The sequence below is a fragment of the Arachis ipaensis genome, chromosome B4, assembly GCF_059453495.1.
Source record: "Arachis ipaensis isolate K30076 ecotype BB chromosome B4, ASM5945349v1, whole genome shotgun sequence".
Taxonomy (NCBI): domain Eukaryota; kingdom Viridiplantae; phylum Streptophyta; class Magnoliopsida; order Fabales; family Fabaceae; genus Arachis; species Arachis ipaensis.
In genome coordinates, this window is record NC_142439.1 from 106,209,432 (window position 1) to 106,220,027 (window position 10,596).

Here is a 10,596-nt window from a genome sequence, read left to right on the forward strand (position 1 = left end):
GAGAAATCATATTGACTTGCTGAGTCAATATTTTATTCTGAGCCAATATGGCATTCAGAGTATCAATTTCAAGAACTCCCTTCTTCTGAGGCGTCCCATTACTCACAGGATTCCTCTCAGAAGTGTACATGAACTGGTTATTAGCAACCATGTCAATGAGTTCTTGAGCTTCTGCAGGCATTTTCTTTAGGTGAATGGATCCACCTGCAAAAGTATCCAATGACATCTTAGCTAATTCAGACAGACCATCATAGAATATATCCAGGATGGTCCATTCTGAAAGCATGTCAGAAGGACACTTTTTGGTCAGTTGCTTATATCTCTCCCAAGCTTCATAGAGGGATTCACCTTCTTTCTGTCTGAAGGTTTGAACATCCACTCTAAGCTTGCTCAGCTTTTGAGGAGGAAAGAACTTGGCTAAGAAAGTCGTGACCAGCTTATCCCAAGAGTTCAGGCTATCTTTGGGTTGAGAGTCCAACCACACTCTAGCTCTGTCTCTTACAGCAAAAGGGAAAAGCATGAGCCTGTAGACTTCAGGATCTACTCCATTAGTCTTAACAGTATCACAGATCTGCAAAAATTCAGTTAAGAACTGAAAAGGATCTTCAGATGGAAGTCCATGAAACTTGCAGTTCTGCTGTATCAGAGAAACTATTGAGGTTTCAGCTCAAAGTTGTTTGCTCCAATGGTAGGGATGGAGATGCTTCTTCCATGTAAATTGGAATTAGGTGCAGTAAAGTCACCAAGCATCCTCCTTGCATTATTATTATTTTCGGCTGCCATCTCCTCTTCTTGTTCGAAAATTTCTGAAAGGTGCTTGCTGGATTGTTGTAATTTAGCTTCTCTTAGTTTCCTCTTCAGAGTCCTTTCAGGTTCTGGATCTACTTCAACAAGAATATTCTTGTCCTTGCTCCTGCTCATATGAAAAAGAGGGAACAGAAAAATAATAATAAGGATCCTTTTTGCCCAGGTGTAGAGGTTCCCTTAGGTGAGTGGAAGAAAAGAAGAGTAGAAGAAAAGAAGAAGAGAAAATCTGAACTCAGAGAGAGAGAGGGGGTTCGGATTTTTGGTGAGATGAAGTGTTAGTAGATGAAGAAATAAATAGAATGAGATGAGAGAGAAAGAGGATTTTCGAAAATAATTTTTGAAAAAGAGTTAGTGATTTTCGAAAATAGTTTTTGAAAAAGATTAGTAATTTTCGAAAATTAAAATAAAAATTTAAAATAATTAGTTAATTAAAAAGAAATTTTGAAAAAGAGGGAAGATATTTTCGAAAATTAGAGAGAGAGAGTTAGTTAGGTAGTTTTGAAAAAGATAAGAAACAAACAAAAAGTTAGTTAGTTAGTTGAAACAAATTTGAAAATCAATTTTGAAAAGATAAGAAGATAAGAAGTTAGAAAAGATATTTTAAAATCAAATTTTTGAAAAAGATATGTTTTAAAAAGATATGATTAAAAAGATATGATTTTGAAAAAGATAAGATAGAAAGATATTTTTGAAAAGATATGATTGAAATTAATTTTGAAAAAGATTTGATTTTTAAAATCACAATTAATGACTTGATTCACAAGAAATCACAAGATATGATTCTAGAACTTAAAGTTTGAATCTTTCTTAACAAGTAAGTAACAAACTTGAAATTTTTGAATCAAAACATTAATTGTTGATGATATTTTCGAAAATTATGAGATAGAATGAAGAAAAAGATTTTTGAAAAAATATTTTTATAATTTTTGAAAATAAATAAGAAAAATGAAAAAGATTTGATTTTTGAAAAAGATTTTGAAAAAGATAAGATTTTTAAATTGAAAATTTAATTTGACTCATAAAAACAACTAGATTTTAAAATTTTTTGAAAAAGTCAAATATAATTTTCGAAATTTTAAGAGAGAAAAAGGGGAAGATATTTTTTTTGATTTTTGAATTTTTAATGATGAGAGAGAAAAACATGAAAACGATGCAATGCATGAAAATTTTGGATCAAAACAATGAATGCATGCAAGAATGCTATGAATGTCAAGATGAACACCAAGAACACTTTGAAGATCATGATGAACATCAAGAACTTATTTTTGAAAAATTTTTAATGCAAAGAAAACATGCAAGACACCAAACTTAGAAATCTTTCATGTTCAGACACTATGAATGCAAAAAAATGCATATGAAAAACAAGAAAAGACACAAAACAAGAAAACATCAAGGTCAAACAAGAAGACTGGCCAGGAACAACTTGAAGATCATGAAGAACACTATGAATGCATGAATTTTTGAAAAATGCAAAGAATTTTTAGAAAAAATGCAAGTGACACCAAACTTGAAATTGACTCAAGACTCAAACAAGAAACACAAAATATTTTTAATTTTTATGATTTTATAATTTTTTTTTAGATTTTTGTATATTATTTTCGAAAAACATGTAAGAAAAAGAAAATAAGAAATCCAAAATATTTAAGAAGAATTCCAGGAATCTTTCAATATTAGCCCAAAGCTCCAATCAAAGGGTTGGACATGGCTTAATAGCCAGTCAGCTTTAGGATGTAAATCAGGTAGATCTGGAACAGCAGCAGGTGGATTAGCAACAACTAGCTTGCTCTTGATAATATTGGGTTGGAAGCCCCAGTCCAAATGAATTTAGACATGGCTTTACAGCCAGCCAGGCTTCACATGCTTCATGAAACTCTAGAATTCATTCTTAAAAACTTTTAGAATAATTTTCGAAAACAAATGAGAAATTTTTTTAAAGATTTTTTTTTTTGAAAAATTTTTGAAAATAAAACAAAAAGAAAATTACCTAATCTGAGCAACAAGATGAACCGTCAGTTATCCAAACTTGAACAATCCCCGGCAACGGCGCCAAAAACTTAGTGCACGAAATTGTGATCCCTGGTAATGGCTCCAAAAACTTGGTGCTCTAATCTTAATTTATAATTCGTCACAACTTCGATACAACTAACCAGCAAGTGCACTGGGTCGTCCAAGTAATAAAACCTTACGTGAGTAAGGGTCGATCCCACGGAGATTGTTGGTATGAAGCAAGCTATGGTCACCTTGTAGATCTCAGTTAGGCTGATATCAAATGGTTATGGAGTTTTAGAAAATAAATAATAATTGAATAGAAGATAAAGATAGAAATACTTATGTAATTCACTGGTGGGAATTTCAGATAAGCGTATAGAGATGCTTTCCTGCTGTCTTCATCCAATCAGTCCTACTCCTTTCCATGGCTGGCTTTATGTAAGGACATCACCATTGTCAATGGCTACTTTTCATCCTCTCTGTGAAAATGGTCCAATGTGCTGTCACTGCATGGCTAATCATCTGGAGGCATCACCGTGGTCAATGGCTGCATCCCATCCTCTTGTGAAAATGGTCCAAATGCTCTGTCACAGCACGACTAATCATCTGAGGTTCTCGATCATACTGGAATAGGATTCACCCTCCTTTTGCGTCTGTCACTACGCCCAGCACTCGCGAGTTTGAAGTTCGTCACAGTCATTCAATCCCAGAGTCCTACTCGGAATACCACAGACAAGGTTTAGACTTTCCGGACTCTCATGAATGCCGCCATCAATCTAGCTTATACCACGAAGATTCTGACTAAGAGATCCAAGAGATACTCATTCAATCTAAGGTGGAACGGAAGTGGTTGTCAGGCACGCGTTCGTGGGGGAACAATGATGATTGTCACGTTCATCACATTCATATTGAAGTGCGAATGAATATCTTAGAAGCGGAATAAGTTGAATTGAATAGAAAAACAGTAGTACTTTGCATTAATTCATGAGGAACAGCAGAGCTCCACACCTTAATCTATGGAGTGCAGAAACTCTACCGTTTGAAAATACATAAGTGAAAGGTTCAGGAATGGCCGAATGGCCAGCCCCCATGATCTAAGAACCAGACGTCCCAGGATGATCCGAAGATGTCTAATACAATAGTAAAAAGTCCTATTTATACTAAACTAGTTACTAGGGTTTACAGAAGTAAGTAATTAATGCATAAATCCACTTCTGGGCCCCCTTTTGCATCATCTAAACTCGGCCAAAGTATGAACTATTATATATTGCTGGAAAACCCTAGATGTCTACTTTCCAACGCAATTGGAAGCGCGCCATTTTGAGTTCTGTAGCTCCAGAAAATCCACTTTGAGTGCAGGGAGGTCAGAATCCAACAGCATCAGCAGTCCTTCTTCAACCTCTGAATCTGATTTTTGCTCAAGTCCCTCAATTTCAGCCAGAAAATACCTGAAATCACAGAAAAACACACAAACTCATAGTAAAGTCCAGAAATGTGAATTTAACATAAAAACTAATAAAAACATCCCTAAAAGTAACTAGATCCTACTAAAAACATACTAAAAACAATGCCAAAAAGCGTATAAATTATCCGCTCATCAATCACATCCTCTTGCAACAGCGCATGAAGATCCTCGTCTAGGTCTTGTGCATGAAGAACCCCTCACTCGTCATAGACGATCGCACCATCAGCGGCCATGGCTTCTACCTTGCATTTTGATGAAATAGGGCTCAGTCATGCTTACGACGTCGTTTTGGACTTAAGGGACGAATTTGTCCACTAATAATTTGTCCCAGTCTACATCATCACGTGTAACAGACACGTCATTCTCTACCCCTCCATGTCAGCTGGCTCCGTTGCCGTTTTTGCCCCAAAATGGACGGAGGGGTATAATTGTCAGCCGTTTTAAAACGTGAGGGATCGAAATGTATTTTTCAATCTTGAGGGACGAAAATGTCCTCGTTTTAAAAGGTCAGGGACCTATTTATCTTTTACTCTCTTTAAACTACTTCAAGTAAATTTCACATTGTGTTTTGGATCTGATATTTGAATAGAGCAATTTTAATTTCATATGGTAATCATGATTGTTATTTGTTGGAAATAGATCGTAAGGGCTATAATTAATAAGCTTATGGGTTTACGAAAAGAATTGTATAGTCATTTTTCATTTATAAATCATGTAAATAGTTTGGTATATATAAATAATTTCATACCAAACGTCATGTATTAAAGTTTGGGGTATTTTGAATAGAGTAGTTTAAATCATATAGGCTACAATTAATATATTTACAATTTTTCAAGAAGAATTGTGTTGCCATTTTTTGCTTGTAAATTATTTGTATAACTGAATATCAATCATCATTGTGAAAGATGACTCATGAAAAAAATGAACCACTCTCAAACCTAAAAACAATTGACAAGGTACACCACATAGAAGTAGAGGACAATTGCAATAATTCTAGCGTAGGACAACCAAAATTTGGAAGGTGATACTTGCTTTTTAATGGCTCTACTCTCTCTTTTGCCTTATTATTTCAGTTACACGAATTAATATACTCGTTTATTTATTTTATAGTAATAATGGAGATGATTATTTACCGAAGAAAGGGGAAAGGATACAAGACAACACTGACATAGTCTCCATGAACAAAATTCTCGAAATATAAATTCTCTGTTAGTCCTTATAATTTCACTAAATTTTTAATTAGGTTTTTATACTTTTTTCTTTTCAATTAGATCTCTACATTGCTTTAATTTTGTAATTAAGTCCTTCATACTGTAAAAAATATTAGAGTTAACTGAATATTTCTTCGCAAATTGAAGGTATGTATATGTTCCAGCCCAGCCCATTAGCGACTCGGGTCCTGTCATGAGCGGCCGACCCGATGGGTCGCCCGACCCGAGCTACAAGGGAACCTACCTTTATCTCCTCGCCTGCGTCGAACCTGGACAGCTAGCAGAAGCTTCCAGGAAGATGGGTTTGGCCACAAAGGGCCCACCCGAGTATGGATTATAAGAGGGGAGAGGCTACCCCTCTCCAGAGGTACGCTACCTACCCTAACCCTAATAGCTGCCTCTTGTACGGACACTAACTTGAGCGTTGGAATCCTTGCAGGTGGCTCCACCACATCCTCAACCTGCCAGTTAAAGGAACTTCATCACCGGTGCCCATCCAGGTCCAGTCGCCCACAAATCCTCAACTCCAGCACTCACCAGATCTGACCCGTTCAGGACACGAGCAACCGAACATTTGGCACTGTCTGTGGGAATGGGCGTGAATGGACTTCCTATTGGGCTCGGTCGATGAGCAAGAGGAGGTACGTGAGGAGGAGAGAACCCGCTTGATGAGCAGGATAGCCTCCATTGCTTCCTCCCGCGAGCGCACGAGAACCCTCTCCTGTAGAGATGAGCCACACTCCAGCTCCCATGAGAGACACCCATTCGGGGGTACAGGTGACGACAATGCAAAAATCATGCAGGAGTTGCGCCACGGGGTGCAGAACCTCGAGAGAGAACTGACGGCGAGGGACCACTACCGACCTAGTCCAAGTCTCTCTTGCACCCGATCTCCTCCAAATAGGTTGGATGCACGGGGTAGGAGCCCTCAGAGAAACAACGACAGACAGCAAACTGACGCTCGGTCACACACGACCCAAGACAGGTCGGAAGGGCAGGGTGAGACCCATAGAGAGAGACAAAGAAAACAAAGAGACCCTATCATCATGGGAGCAACCCCTTTCCAACCCTCCATCCTCAAGGTCCCGCTGCCGAAACACTTCGACAAGCTGATGAGCGGATATTTTATACGCTTTTTGGCATTATTTTCATATAGTTTTTAGTATGTTTTATTTAAGTTTTATTATATTTTCATAGGTTTTAGTGTAAAATTTACATTTTTGGATTCTACTATGAGTTTGTGTGTTTTTGTGCAATTTCAGATATTTTCTGGCTGAAATTGAGGAGTTGGAGCAAAGTCTGATTTAGAGACAGAGAAAGTACTACAGATGCTATCAGGATCTGACCTCCTTGCACTCGAAAGAGTTTTTCTGGAGCTACAGAAGTCTAAAATGGAGTTTTCTCAATGGCTATGGAAAGCTAACATCTAGATCTTTCTAGAAATATATAATAGTCCATACTTTACTTCAGAATTGAAGGCCCAAAACTGGTGTTCAATGCCAGCTACCTACCCCCTTTTTGGCGTCCAACGCCCACAAGGAGGTAGCCAACGTCCAACGCCCATAAAGGTGTCCCTAGCCAGCGTTCAACACCCAAGGAGCATCCTAGCACATGGGAGACGCTAAAGCTCAGCCCAAACACTCACCAAGTGGGCCCTGGAAGTGGATTTTTTTACTAAAAGACTGTTTTACCCTTCTTAATGTAATCCTTAGTCATTAGTTTAGTATTTAAAGACTTTTACACCTCTCATCAAGGGGGGGGGGGAGGGACGCACACCATATTCACGTTTATCATTGTATTTTCTATCAGTATGAGTTTCTAAACCTCCTAGGTTGAGGCAAGGAGCTCTGCTGAGTTTTATAGATTAATAAAAGTATTACTGTTCTACTCTCAATTCGTGTTTGATTCTGATCTAAGATGTATCTTCGTTCTTCATCCTTATGAATGTGTTGAACTGGCACAAGGTTATCTCATTCTACATGGGTTCGGAGTGAGTCTTTCATTGGAAAACAATGAACCACTAGCTTGATTATACATTTCTTAGACGGCTAATCCACGACTTCGTTGGGGATTTCTCAAGACACCAGTTCAGCCGAGGCACGAGGAGATTAGAGTCTTTGTGGTAGAGGCTAGAACCAAAGGCGCAGCATTCTCTGATCCGGAAGATTCGACCTTGTCTGTTGCGTTTTGAGTAGGATCACTAAGGGGAATGAACTGCAGGAGCTTCACCCTCAATCAAACTGGATCCGCACTAACCTTGGGGTTCAGATCCGGAGGAGCATTGACGACCTCTCAACCGGCGTTGATCACATATAGCCTACCATAGAAGAAATCATTCACAGTTGAAGAAGACAGTAAGACCGGAATTAATTCAGAAGAACAAAGCATCTCCAAGCCTTAACCATCTTCATATCATTGCATTCACCATCAATTGAGTAACGTTCTTTTTATTTTATTTTTATGCGCTTTAAACAAACAAACAACTTCTCTATCCGCCTGACAAAGATCTACAAGATAACCATAGCTTGCTTCAAATCATAATCCTCGTGGGATCGACCTTGACTCACCTTAGGTATTACTTGGACGACCCAGTGCACTTACTGGTTCAGTTGTGCGAAGTTAAATTTCGCGCACCTAGTTTTTGGCACCGTTGACGAGGATTGTTCGAATTTGGACAACTAACGGATTATCTTGTTGCTTAGATTATGTATTGTCTTTAATTATTGAGTCTTTTATTTTCCTTTTTTCAAAAAAATCAAAATCAAATTTTTTTTTCAAAAATCTTTCAAAACCTTTTCTGTATTTGGCTATGTATTTCCTTTTGAGTTTCTTACTTTGAGTCTTACCTGTTTCTTGTTTTGTTTTTCAAAAATTTTTCAAAAATCTTTGCTTTTCTTTATTGATCTTTATCTTTGGCTTGAGTCTTTTTGTTCTTGTTCTTGTGAAATTTTCGAATTTTGTGTCTTTGGTTTTCAAAATTTTTAAGTTTGGTGTCCTTTGAATGTTCTTGTTTTCTTTGAATCCTTTGAATTTTGTTCTTGGTGTTCTTCTTGATCTTCAAAGTATTCTTGTTTTTCTTTTTGTTTTGATCTTAATAATTTTAAGTTTGGTGTCTCTTTGTGTTTTTCCTTGCAATTTTCGCACACTAAGTGTTCTTAGATCTAAAAATTTTAAGTTTGGTGTCTTTTTGTTATTTTTCTCTTTCTTCATTAAATTCAAAAATAAAAAAAATTAAAATATCTTTTCTTATCTTTATCTCAATTTTCGAAATTTACAAAAAGATTTTCAAATTTTAATTTCAAAATTACTATCTTATCTTATCTCAAAATCAAATCTTTTAAAAAATCATATCTTTTTCAAATTACTATCTTATCTTTTTATCTTTCTTTAAAATTCAAAAATCTTATCTTATTTGAAATTCAAATTTTAAAATTCAATTTCAAATTTTAAAATTCAAATTTCAAAATTCAAATTTTAGAATTCAAATTTCAAAATTTAAATTTCAAATTTCAAATTTCAAAATAAAATATTTTTCAAAAATTATATTTCAAATCTTATCTTTTTCAAATCTTTTCAAATTCCTATCTTATCTTCTTGATACACCACTATTTTATGATATATTTTGGACTAAATTGAGTGGATTTTGTCAACTATTCTCACACTTATTCATGTAAATTGCATGTTTTTAAGTTTCCTTCCTAATTTTGTGCTATGATTTAAAACATGCTTCCTAGGCCTTAAAATTGTTAATTTTTAATTATCCTTTATTACCATTCGATGCCGTGATGTGTTTGTTAAGTGTTTTCAGGTTTATAGGGCATGAATGGCTTAAAGGATGAAGATGAAGCATGTTAAAGTGGAAGGAACACAAGAAATTAAAGACTTGAGAAGCGATGAGCGACGCGCACATATGACTGATGCGTGCATGTGATCAGGAGCATCTTTCAGTGACGTGCACGCGTGGTTTTTGGTGCCGTTGCCGGGGAGTTGTATATGTGTGCTAAGTTATTGGTTGGTGTAAATATATTTATATTTAAATAATTGCATATTTTATTTGTGTGTTTTTTGTTTATTAGTAGTATTTTTATTTATTTTTCTTAGTATATTTTGTTGCCATGAGCTCTATGTCTTTTTTTTATTGAATGATGCGGTCATTACCGGATCCGAGCCTAGTCACATTTGATCCTGAAATTGAAAAAAATATTTCACATATTAGGCGAGCTCGGCGTCGGTTAGCCTCTGAGGGTGGTGAAGGGGTTTCGCCCAATTCACCAATCTTACCCCGAGGTTGAGTCTGAAGCATCATTTGAGGAAGAAACTAACTCCTCTCCTACTAAGTCCATGATGTCTCTTCTATTGATTTAGGTGTAGATACTATGGCAGCTCCTAGAAGGATTACTCTCAAGGAAGCAGGAGCTCCGGATTTTACTCTTCAACCATTTCAAGCGCGTCATCCGAATTTGACTGCCGATTTTGAACTGAAGACCGCATTGATCAATCTACTTCCTAAATTTCATGGTTTACCCGCTCAAGAGCCCATCAAGCACCTTAGAGACTTTCAAATAGCTTGTTCAACTACTAGGCGGCATGGTGCAGATGAGGTTGCCGTTTGGTTATATGCCTTCCCATTTTCTCTTGAGGAAAAGGCAAAAGAGTGGTTCTACACTCAACCCGAAGCTGTTGTTACTAATTGGGATTTACTTAAAAGGGAATTCTTGGACAAGTTCTTTCCACCGGAGGTCACAAATAGATTGAGGAAGGAAATTTCTTGCGTCATTCAAGGTTAATCAGGGACGCTCTATGAGTATTGGGAATGCTTTAGGAATCTCCTTGATTCGTGCTCCCATCACATGATTGACCAGTTGGTGTTAATTAATTACTTCTACCAAGGCATGAAGCCTTAAGATAAGACCCTCTTGGATGCTGCGAGTAATGGCTCTTTGACAAAGTACAAGACGGCGACGGAAGCGTGGAAACTTATCACTGATTTAGCCGAGTCTACCCAACATGCAAGGCAAAGGAATAATCATCCCAAGGCTATTGTGGAAGTTTCTTCTAGTAGTGAGACCGCCGCTTTCACCAAGACTTTAGGAGAGATGACCAATATACTCAAGCAACTCCAAC

General features: G+C 36.8%; 1 non-coding gene across 1 annotated transcript; it reads left to right on the top strand.

The window, feature by feature from the left end:
• Nucleotides 1–280: 280 nt before the first annotated feature.
• On the top strand, nt 281–388 carry LOC148568670 (small nucleolar RNA R71). The gene has a single exon (XR_015882046.1). It is a non-coding gene; the product is annotated as a small nucleolar RNA R71 (small nucleolar RNA).
• Nucleotides 389–10,596: the final 10,208 nt, after the last annotated feature.